The sequence below is a fragment of the Pelodiscus sinensis genome, chromosome 8 (genome assembly GCF_049634645.1).
Source record: "Pelodiscus sinensis isolate JC-2024 chromosome 8, ASM4963464v1, whole genome shotgun sequence".
Classification (NCBI taxonomy): domain Eukaryota; kingdom Metazoa; phylum Chordata; order Testudines; family Trionychidae; genus Pelodiscus; species Pelodiscus sinensis.
Genome location: NC_134718.1, coordinates 24,937,116 through 24,949,218, shown reverse-complemented (window position 1 = coordinate 24,949,218; position 12,103 = coordinate 24,937,116). Strand labels below are relative to the sequence as shown.

General features: G+C 46.1%; 1 protein-coding gene across 4 annotated transcripts in view; it reads left to right on the top strand.

The window, feature by feature from the left end:
* JMJD1C (jumonji domain containing 1C) overlaps window positions 1–12,103 on the top strand; it is a 375,768-nt gene that overhangs the window by 98,312 nt on the left and 265,353 nt on the right. The window lies entirely within an intron of this gene.

Genomic DNA, 12,103 nt, shown 5'->3' with positions numbered 1-12,103 from the left:
CTGGGGGAAGCGTATATACTGCAGAAGTGCCCCCATTGTTGTAAGCTCATGGCCAGGGCCCGGCGTGACCGCAAAATGCGCCTTAAAATGTTACTTTTCGATGAGGCACTCTAGCCGGACTCACCACCAGTCACCACTCAGCTTGAGGTGACCTAGAAGCATAGGGCCTCCTCCCCTGAGAAGGCCTCCCGCAAAAAGTCAAGCCCCCTGTTACTGGCTGATCCCGCCACTGGGGTCAGTAAGGGTGCTGGAGACAAGCTGGACATCTTGGGGCTTCCCCTTCCCCCTTCCTTCCCTACCCTCCCTCCCCCCCCCCCCCCCCCCAGCTTGTGCATATCGCTTCCAGCCACAAAAAATAAGGCTGTAGCAGCTCTGCCACAGGTGCTCTCGGCACTGACAGTCACTGGCGCTGAACAGCAGCACCTGCCCCATGGGCAGCACCAGCACCAATCCCACTGGGAACGGTCAGCACTAATGTCACCATCAGGATTGGCACCAGAACAGCTGGCACTGAGCCATCACGCTGCTGGCACCGGCACCATCAGAGACACAGCACGACCACCTAGCACCAGCACTGGTACCGGCACAGAGGAAAGCTCAGGACAAATCCAGGGTGGAGAGTAGCAGCATACCCCCTCTCCGACCTTCTGTCTTGGGCCCTCACCATCACTCCAATGCATCAGTCACCCCTGCAACGGGTTTATCATCACCACAGTCCCAGGGACCACCGTTATTGCCGGAGGTATACACGGTCATCTCGCCCCCACGAAAAGGATTATTACAGGCAGCGCTCATATTCTCCGGCTCCCTCCTACAGACGGTCCCCACGCTACTCTTATTCTCCGAGGTGCTCGCCTCATGCTTCCTACAGCAGATGATATGACAGTGTTCGCTCATCTAGGCGCTCCTCACCGTATCACTCGCACCCTTACTATGACCACCATTCCAGATTGGTGCATTCTTTGGCTCATGATTATCAGCAGCATTCATATGATCATTCAACTGGTTCTGATGGGTCCCTGCCGCATCCTGCCCCCCCACCGGAGACTCGGCAGAGCTGGGACCGCCAACCAACCCCTTCCTCCCAGAGTCCCATAACGGTGACTCAGCATTCAGAGCTGGAGGATGGGCAGCTTTTGGAGGCAGATGACCAACCCCCAAAGCCTCCAACAAGGGACCTCTCATCCTCGTCTCCTGATGAGGCGGTGTTTCCAGCTGATATGTCTCTGCCTGATGACTTCAGACAGTACCTGGAGCTCTTTAAGCGAGTGACAGTCTCAAAAGGTCCAATTGGCTGAGGTTCAGGCCAAGCAATACCACTTATTGAAGAACCTCCATCCCCAACAGAGCTCCAGAATCGGCCTCCCCATTGGTAAGCATCATGGAAGCTGCTGAGGTTATCTGGTAAACTCCCAGCTTTTGTTCCACCTACTTGCAAGCAGGTGGACAAGAGGTATTATGTCCCCACCAAAGGGCTGGAGTTTTTGTTCAACCACCACCAACCCAATTCGCTAGTGGTGGACATAGTGCAACAACAGGCAAAAAGCACCAGAGTATAAGAACTTGATGCCAGATTTGAGGAAGTTGGATATATTTGGCAGGAACCCTCTTTTTATGGATCGCCAACTATGCCACTCTATTATCGAATCAGCAACCATCACTGCAGCTAACTACAGACACCTCCCTTATTGGTTGGGGCGCCCACATGAACGACATGTTGATACAAGGGAAATGGTCTGTCATAGAGTCCGCCTTGCACATAAACTTCCTGGAGCTCAAGGTGGTGTTTCTGGCTTGCAATCATTTCCATGCCCATATTGCTGGTACAACCGTCAGAGTTCTGATGAACGGTATAGCGACCATGTATTTTGTCAATCGGCGGGGAGGTGCGTGTTCCCAGATGCTTTGCTCACAAGCAGTCCACCTATGGAATTGGTGTGTCCGAAACGGCATCTCTTTAGTAGCTTCATACTTACCTGGCATGAGCAATGTGACGGTGGACATTCTCAGCAGGCATTTCCCGCGAGACCACGAATGGGAGATTCACTCGGATGTTCTCAGGGACATCTTCTATGCCTGGGGGTATCCTCGAATAGATCTCTTTGCTACCTACGAGAACAGGAAATGTACTGTTCGAGAGTGGGCATCGGCAAGAGGTCTCTCGGAGACACACTACTATTTGATCTGAGGAAGTGGGTCTGGCCCATGAAAGCTCATCACTTAATAAACCATCTTGTTAGTCTTTAAAGTGCTACATAGTCCTGTTTTTTGTTTCAGCTAGACAGGGCTACATTTCTATCACTACTAGTCTCATGGGACACACATCTGAGTTATGCTTTTCCACCTATGGTGTTCATATCCAGAGTGCTGGACAAAATCAATGCAGACTCTGCCTGAGTAATTCTCGTAGCCCCAGCTTGGGCGAGACAACCGTGGTACCCGTTCCTCAACCGGATGTCTCTTGAACCATCGCATCCACTGCCCCTCTTTCCAGATCTCCTTTCTCAGAACACAGTTTTCTGCTGCATCCCAAGCTGGAGATGCTACATTTAACAGCGTGGCTCCTAGCTGGTTCAGAGCGAAGGAACGTCTCTGTTCAGATCAGGTAAAGGCTGTACTGTTGCATAGCAGAAGGGATTCAACGAGAAGGACTTAGCTAGCTAAATGGAGTAGGTTCACAACTTGGTGTGGGCATAACCACATCGAGCCGTATACAGCACTGATGCGCCAGTTCTTAGAGTATATCCTTTCTCTTGAACAGACTGGTCTTTTAGTCTCCAACCTCCGAGTGTATTTATCAGCAATCAGTGCCTTCCATGACATCATTCCTGGGAGCTCTGTTTTCACTCGCCCGTTGACAAAGAGGCTGTTAAAGGGCCTAATGATCCTCAAGTCTGCACGTAGGCCTCAACCTCCCTCTTGGAATTTAGACTTAGTTCTTGATGCCTTGATGTACCCACCCTTTGAGCCAATGGCCATGACAGTTCTTTCAATGCTTACCAGGAAGGTAGTTTTTTTTCTAGCTATTATGTCAGTGTGCAGGGTTAGTGAACTAGTGGCACTGATGGCAACACCACCCTTCAGAGTTCAGTAGAAACTCGCTTGTTTTATGTTCTCACCCTGCCTTCATTCCTAAAGTTTGTTCACGGTTTCACATTAACGAACTGATTGTTCTTCGCTCCTTTTACCTGAAACTCGAGAAGCGCTTCTCCATACCCTCGATATCCATCGAGCCATTGATTTCTACATTGATGGGACACAAGATTGACATAAAACAGATTGCTCATTAGTGTCCATAGCGGACCGATCTAAGGGCAACCCCTTGTCCTCTCAGTGTGTCTCAAAGCTCATTGTATCATGCATCACTACCACTTACTATATTCTCATCAAATCCCTTCAAGATGCACCAAGAGCGCATTTGACCAGGGCTGTAGCCATGTCAACTGCCTTGGTCAGAGAAGTCTCACTGCCTGACATCTGCCAAGTGGCCACATGGTCCTCCAATACCACCTTCATGAAACATTATGTAGTAGTGCAGCGTTGGGCCACTGATTCCACGGTGGCTTCAGCAGTACTTTCAGTGCAGTTACTTACAGTGGAGCACCCATGGGGACCACTTGAAGAAGTTGCTCACCTTTGTGCAGTAATGATGGTTCTTCAAGATGTGTCCCTGTGAGTGCTCCACGTCCCACCCTCCTCTCCACTCCGGAGCCTTGTCTTTTATCGTTTCAGGTGGCCGGACAGTGAGAGGAACTGGTGGGAGCCGGGCCGCTCACAAATATCTAAGCGCATCTATGGCGCGAGACTGCGACTGCGCATGTGCAGCCTGGCTGATAACGGCTATTGAAAGTCTCTGAGCTTCAGCGCTGGGACGAGCCCGATGCCTACAGTAGAGCACCCATGGGGACACATCTCGAAGAACCATCGTTACTGCACGAAGATAAGTAACTTCTTGTCTTGGTACATGTGTCCAGCACCTTCACTTTCCTGATTTATTACAGAAAATAGAATTTTTAAGGCAGCTTAGCTGTAGAGGAAACGTTGTGACGGGTTGAGTTACCTCTGGATGTTGCAGTGGCCTCACTAAGGCTTGGTCTTCAGTAGGAGTTTAGGTCAAACTTATTCACATTAGGAGAATTTTCCAAACAATGAGTCCACATCACTAAGACTATTCTGCTGATTTTTTTAGGTAGAGGTGTTGTTAAATGTTTATTTTTGTAAAAGTGTAATTTCTGAAATTTTCAGTGGTTACATGTTTACATTCAGGGGGCAGGTAGGAGCCGGCTTTAAAGAACTGTCTCTTTCCTTCCCCCTACTATTGCCTCTGAAACAGAGGCAGTGGGGGTGTGGGGGTGTGTAACTGCGGATTAACTAGTGAGACGAGGCTTATCAGTTAACCATGTAATAGCTCTACTTCAGGGGTTGTTAAAGTTGATTTTGATACTCCTGCTTTTCACAAGGAGTAATGTTAAATTCGACCTTGCATGGTCGACCACATGAGAGTTCACAGTGCTTCATCTCCAAGTTGACCTTCTAGGCCTTCTGGAGGTGTCCCACAGTTCCCACGGTGACTGCTCTGTCCAGGACTTTGAATTCCAGTGTTCCCCAGGTGAACAGGAAAAGCCCTGGGAAATTTTGAACTTAACTTCCAGCGTGGGGAGTAGACCTCAAAGCAGGCAGTACACCTCAGCAGCCCACTTGACCATGAATACCGAGGGTCGCAAATGATCTCTAGCATGCAAAGGAACCTGAACCTCACTGCTGTGTGGGGAGAGGAATCTGTTCTTGATAAATTACGAAGCAGCAAAAGAAATGCTGACATATACGCCAAGATCACACAGGGCATGATAGAGAAGGGATAGGCCAGGATGCCCAGCAGTGCCGCATGAAAATAAAGAATGTCAGGCAAGCATAGCAGAAGACAAAGGAGGCAAATGGATGTTCTGGGTCATCGCTGCAAAAATGCCACTTTGATGAGCAGCTGCCTGGGATTCGGCAGCGAGGGGGGAACTCAACCAATGTCCCAACCCAGTCCATGGATATTTCCCAAGAAATTCTTCAGGCAGCCTCAGGCAACAAAAAGGACAGTGAGGAAGAGGAGGAGGAGAATGATTAGCTGGTGAGCAGAGCATATGATCTCACTGATAGCCAGGAGCTTTTTATAACTTTGGAGACAATGTCCTCCTCCCAGGACATATTGCTGCTGAACCCTGATGGAAAGGAGGGCACTTGGTGAATTCACATTTTTAATCATGCTACAGATGGGTTATGGCAGTTGGGTATGATCTGTGATGGCTACTGTGCCTTCACAGTGGGAGCTCCCCAAACATCTTTTTAATGTGTCTGGAGATGGAGTGGGCATAAAGCTTTCATAGAGGAACTTTTTCATCCTTCTCACAAGGTTTCTGTGGAGTCCTAATATATTCTGTCCTCCATAGTAAGACACCTTTCCACATCAAGCCGACAGTAAGTGGTCTGGCATCATTGCAGCTCAAAGTATTGCCACATAAGGTCCAGGTTTCTGGCCATATTCAGTCAGCATTGGCTCCTTACCATTCTCTGATTCGGAGAAGAATGATATTGTGTGTGGCAACCTGGATGAAGCAGGAGAAGCTCTGTAACTGATATCACTGAGTCAGTACACACCTACTTTTGCTCATCCCCAACAAAGCATGGTTTGAACCCCTGCCCTGCTGCCATACCTGGACCCCCCTCCAGATTCCTCAGAGACCGTGTAAGCTCCTGCCGTGCCGCCATGACATGATTCCATCCCACCCTCAGGCTCCTGTGTGAAGGGAAAGTTGTACTCTTTCAGCGAACAGGGAGGGGGGTAGTGAATACATAGTCACCACATAAGCCTGTGCCTGCCTCTGTGCCACTGTGGCTCCCCTTTGCAAATGCAGATGCTTGCAGGAGCCATTGTGTCGCACATGCTTTCAAAGTGGAAGCAAAAGAATGAGCCCCAGCCTATTCCTTATCATGCCACCAAACAGAGTCCAGATGCTCCCTTATGATCTCTCTGCTATATCTACTATAAAATGGATGCTTAAAAGCATAACTACTTCTTTGAGAGAGGTCCCCCTAGGTGCTCCACAGAAGATGTCAGTGTGTGTGCCTGCGCTGTTGACCAGAGTCTGTGGAGCAGTTTCCTGGGGCCAAACATGCATGGTCCCTGGGTCACATACATTCAGTGTTCTGAAACTGCGGTCCCCCTCCTCCACTTCAGTTCCTTCTTACCGTCCCCAGCCAGAAATTGAGCTTTGCAGTGTTCCTCAGCAATTTACTTTCATGAGATTTTTTTTCCTGTTAGATAAGTAGCTCTTTTTTCGCTTTTCCTCTTACATAGTTACAGTTCTCTTAAGTTTTCTCTCCCTATTAAAAAAATGCAGAAAAAGAAAAGATTTTTTTTTTCTTACTACTGTTTGTTCTAGTTAAGATACTAGTTGATAACTATTATGCCTGGCTCTACCAAGTTTGAAATGTTTCAGCGCTTGTAACGAATCTATGCCCATATCCGACCAGCATTTTAAGTGCATTTGTAGTTTGGGGAGTCTCATTCCCAAGAGTTGCCATCATTGCTCCAAACTGGACCAAGTGCTGTTCCGCAGGGATGGGGACCTGAACCTCAAGCTTATTTTGCTTGAGAAATCCCTTTATCCCACCTCTGATCCTGAGCCCTCAGAAGCCCTTCAGCCCGACAAGGGAAGGAAAATCTCAAACAAGTACACCTCCTCAGTGTCACATAAATCTCCGTCTCTGAAACAGCACTTTCCCACCAGTAACATCTGTGGTGCTGCACCTCAGTACACATGATGCTCGAGGAGTCCCTGGCACTGACCGCACTGTGACTAAGCATGGTGCACACAGACCCCGTACCAGGGCCACAGACTTCAAGCTGCCTACCTCCTGCAATACGTCATTCCCCATCTCAGATGCCACTACATCAGTTCAACGAGATTGCTTTATGACACTACACTCTCTCTTTGCACTGACCACCAACCTTTACAGTGGAACCACCACATGATTCTACTCTCCCTTAGGCACGACACAGCCATTGGCCCCAAATCCCACTTCGCTGCAGCCCAGCTCGGCACCATCCTTTCCAGCACCGAGATACACTCTCTATAGAGGCCCGATAGTCTCTTTGACACTGAATTCTCCATTCCTTGCTTACGTTAACTCACCAGGAACTCTGGCACCGCAGCAACATCTGTTACCAACACAATTCTCCTGCAATGAAGATGACAATGTGGAGACAACTTTTTCACTACAAGCATCCCCTCCCACTAATGCTTCCATACTGTCAGCCCATACTCGTCCTAGATATACAACAGCTAGTGAGATTCCTCCCTAAGCTGGACACAACGGGCACAACCTATGCCCCATCCGGGACATTGACAGTATTGGAGTCCATGGGGACCCAACTACACACAGCAAACTACTAAGTGATGCATTACAGCACACGTTTCGTCCCCAGCTCTGCAGTTCCCATCACCACAACAAGGGGCAGGAACCTAAGACATGCAACCCCAAATAGCCAAGCCCAGACACATCTCTGGACACCAACTCCTTATCCTCCCGAGATGAGGTGATTATGCCATCCTTCCCCCCCCTCCCAATAGCAGCAGATGATTTCATCAATTTCCAGCATCTTTTTAAACAATTTGCAGCAGACATTAACATAATCCTGGAAGAGTTTTCAGAGAGCCAGCATGAACTCACCAACCTACAATCCACACCACAATCAAAGAGTGTTTTACCCATTATTGCTGCAATAATGGATCCTACCAAGACCATCTGTACCACCTGTAAATGTGTAGACAGGAAATATGTCCCTTTTAAAGGTTATGAGTTTCTCTTTACTTATCCCTCTCCAAATTCTTTGGTTGTGGAATTGGCACACCAGAAGAACAAGCATCAGCACTTTAAGTCCACACCCTCTGACCGCGACAGTAAAAGACTGAATCTTTTCAGAAGGAAGATCTACAGTTCCTCCATGCTACAATTTAAAGTAGTAAACTACGCTGCCCTGCTGAGTAAATATGACTACAACAATTACTCAAAATGTAGTGACTTTTGTAATGACTGCATGCTGCCCGTAGTGAATTTTCTTTGAATATTGGTATTCCATTGGTAAATTGTAACACTCGGTTAACCAGAATACTTGATTAACCGGCACCCCTCCTATTCTTCCAACATGCTGGATAACAAAGCTTTACTGTAAATAGAAGATTTGATGTTTGGTGTTCTGTTAAGATCATTTGGGACTAAGGAAAAGCTGACTTAAATGCTGAATTTGTTCTAAGAGCCAGCTGAGAATTATTTAAAACCCATAAACTAATCATTGGCTTACTAGTAAATTCTCAAAAGAATCTTTGTGTGCAGGGACAAGGAGTCCTGTGGCATTTTACATTATATAAAGATGAATTGGAGCGGAGTTTAGAGTCATGGGTATATAAAAGGACAACACATTCGAAAGGCAATTTCCTCTCTCCATATTTCCACATCAACAGCTGTGAATGAGTCGCTTCCACCCTGATTTGATTAGCCTCATTTGTACAAGTACCCTCTTTCTTTTGTTGTCCTTGTATTAGGGATGTTGAATTGAGGTTATTTTTAGCAATCAAGTAGTCGATAGAATTGTTACTGTCTAGTCAACAGTGGAAGGCAGCCCCGCTGAGGCGTAGCTTGTGCCAGGACTAACTCTTGCTGCGGCTCTGCAATTTAAAAGGCAGTAGGAGCTGGGCAGCCTGCTCAAGCAGTAGCAGCCCCTGTCTGCTGGGGGTCCCAGCTCCCTAGCAGGGTTTGGCCCCAGTGCAAGCCAGGACCAAGCAGGGCTGCCTGCCCAGATAGTAGCAGCCCTTGTCCGTTGGGAGTCCTAGCTTCCCCCTGGGAGCCCCGCAGCAAGGGCTGCTGCCTGCGAAGCAGCCCCATTCATGGTGCCTAACCATGGATAGGGACTACTTCTCGTGCAGCAGTCCCTGTCTGTGGGGGCTCCCAACTTCCTGCTGGGAACCCCCTGTGGTCAGGGGCTGCTGCCAGAGCTGCCCCTCTGCTGCCTCTGAAAGAGGCAGCTGTGGAGAGGGGTGGAGACAGTGCGGGGGGGGGGGCAGGCTTTTAAGTTGGCTACCCCCACCACAGGCTCCTGCTTCCCCACCTTGCTTCCTCCAATATAGAGGCAGCAAGGGGAGAGGAGAGAAAGCGAGTAGTAGAATTGACTACCCAAAAAACTTAAGCTTATCAGGTAGTAAACTAATCAACTTCTTGCTTACATCCCTATTTTATATGGACTCCTGCCTCTTTAGTTTCCATACCAGTTCATTTGATGAAGTGGGTTTTACGCACAAAAGCTTATGCCCTAATAAATCTATTAGTCTCTAATGGGTCACAGGACTCCTTGTTGTTTTACAGATACATACTAACATGTCTATCCCTCTGAGAATCTGTGCAGAGTACGTGTTATTAGTATGGAGAAGATATTTTTTCTCATATAACAAAGGTTAAACCTCTGGTTTTAATTCTGGAGCTGTAACTGATGCCTTGATGATGATATACCTACGGACAGGGGCTGCTACGTCATGCATACTGTGGAAAGCTTCAAGCAACTCATTTGAATTATTTAGTTGGCTTTTTAAAAATCCACTCTCTTTTGGAAACGCCACAGAATCAATGTACAGTTCCATCAAAGAGGTGTTTTATGGTACATAGGGTTTACAACTTAGTTTGTGTTCTCAGATATAAGACACAGATTTATTATTGTTCCTTTTGCAGAAATTCCAATAGATTATAAGGAAATCCTGTGCAGTTTTGAGTTAATGCTTTTATCCACTTTCTTGAAAAGTGCATTTTGTATTGAAGGATGGAATTTCTTCATGTTAGTTGTACCTTCATATACTTGAGAAGTTACCAACTATAAAAAAGCTTTCATGAAGAAATCACATAAATTAACTTATTTTGGACCCTACTTGAACTTGAAAGGACATCACTAACTTGAAAATGCTTTGTTGGAGAATGTGTAAATGTTTTCACTTTCATTACGAGGATTACGTAATATTACAAAACAAGAAATCTATTAACAAAGAATTTTCAATTCATAGCTTTATTCTTAATAAATATTAAAGCATAGGTTTGGTGGTGATCACGTCTGTTTTGTTTTCAGCATTAACAGTTCAGTGTTGCTAAGGATTTTCTGTCCCCTGTTAGTGTTAAGACCTTTATAAACATTAACAATAAAAAGTAAATATGCAATTTAAGGATAATCTGTTGAATACTTTTTCAAACATTTGAAAACCTTTAAATATACTGTATGCTATTTTTTGGACTTAAAGCAGAATTTATGAAAGGTGAACATTTTGTTTAAATCCTTTAACTCAGAGGTTGAGTATGTCTCTGGGGTTTGAGTATGTCCAGATGGTTGTGTTGCTTAGGATTTAAAATGGTTGCATCAACTTGTTCAAATATTCCCCTCATTTAGTACACAGAAGGACATGAAATTAAAAAAGTTATGTTACACTTAACATGGATACATTTTAGGAGGGCTGGCATCTGGGAGCCCTGCTGGACTGGCAGTCGTGTTTGGGGCAAGAGCCCTGCTAGTCTGATGGTCGGGAGCTCTGCTGGCATTGGGAGCCCTGCAAGTGTCAGAAGCAGCGTGGCTGGCAACCTAGCCGGGCTGATGGCAGGGGGGCTGTGAGCCCTTCAAAGCTAGGGGTCAGGAGGGGAGCTGGAGAGTGGGGGACTAGAGGAGAGCCCAGGGGGCTGGCAGCAGAGGGGCTGGTGTTGATGTCTCTTGGTATGGTCTTGAGAGTGCTGGACTATGGAGGTCCAACCTGTAGTTCGTTTGAGAAGGTTACGGAAGGTGGTGTCAAAAGTCTTACTAACGTCAAGATACACCACATCTACCTCTTTTGTCCTATCTACGTGACTTACTACACTGTCAGAGAAAGCTATTAAATGGGGTTGACACTTTGTTCTTGACAAATCAGTGCTGACTGTTACTTATTGGCTTATTAAATTCTAGGTGTTTGCAAATTGGGGGCTTGATTATTCACAGCATTATCTTTCCAAATACTGAAATTAATCTGATTTATAATTCCCTGTGTTGTCTTTAGTTCCTTTTTTATAGGTAGGGATCATATTTGCTCTATTCCAGTGAGTTTGGGCAAAAAGGGTAGTGGAAGATTAGCATTCCTCTGGAATCTCTCCTGTCTTCCATGACTTTTCAAAGGTAATAGCTATTATCTCCAGTATCTCCTCAGTCAGCTCCTTGAACATTCTAGGATGTATTTCATCAGCCCTGTTGACTTGAAGGCATCTAACTTGTCTAAATAATATTTAACTTGTTGTTCCCTATTTTAGCCTCTGATTTGATCTCATTTTCACTGGCATTTGCTACATTAGACACCCAGTTGCTGCCACCCTTTTTGGTAATAACTGAAACCAAGAAGTAATTTAACGCTTCTGCCATTTCCACACTTTCTTTTATTGACCCCACCCCCACTCCTTATCGAGTAAACCCTGTCCTAGGTTTTCCTCTTGCTTCTAATGTATTTGTAGGTTACCCTTTATGTCTCTTGATAGTGTAGTCTCGTTTTGTGCCTTGGTCTTTCTAATTTTGGTCTACCAACTTGTGGTGATTATATTGTTTGTGCTCTTTTGTCTCACTATATCTTTAGGAAACTGCTTGGGCATCACAATTGCTTTTCTTGGCAGAAGTTGGGTGCTAACAGGGCACTATAATTTTTCTTCAAAGTTGTCACTGCTCCCTGAGTGTAGCTGACAGTAGTTGGTCTCCTACATTCAGCACATCACATAAAACACCATGTTTGTACATAGAGACCTCTTTCAGTGATGAGCTAATTTGTACTTCCTCAGAACAGGAGGTCAAGTAGGTGGTAATGAAGATGTCAGAATATGCAGAGAATAATCACTATGTTGCAACACTCCAGGTAGTTTACCTGTATTGATATAAAAAAAGCAAACACACAAACCATCTGGGTTTGTCATCTAAGTGTGGTCCATACGTTGTACATCTAATGTAACAAACAAAGCAGTTAAATAAGTTGAAGCACGTACAGGTACAGAGCTTGTACTCCCACACCTG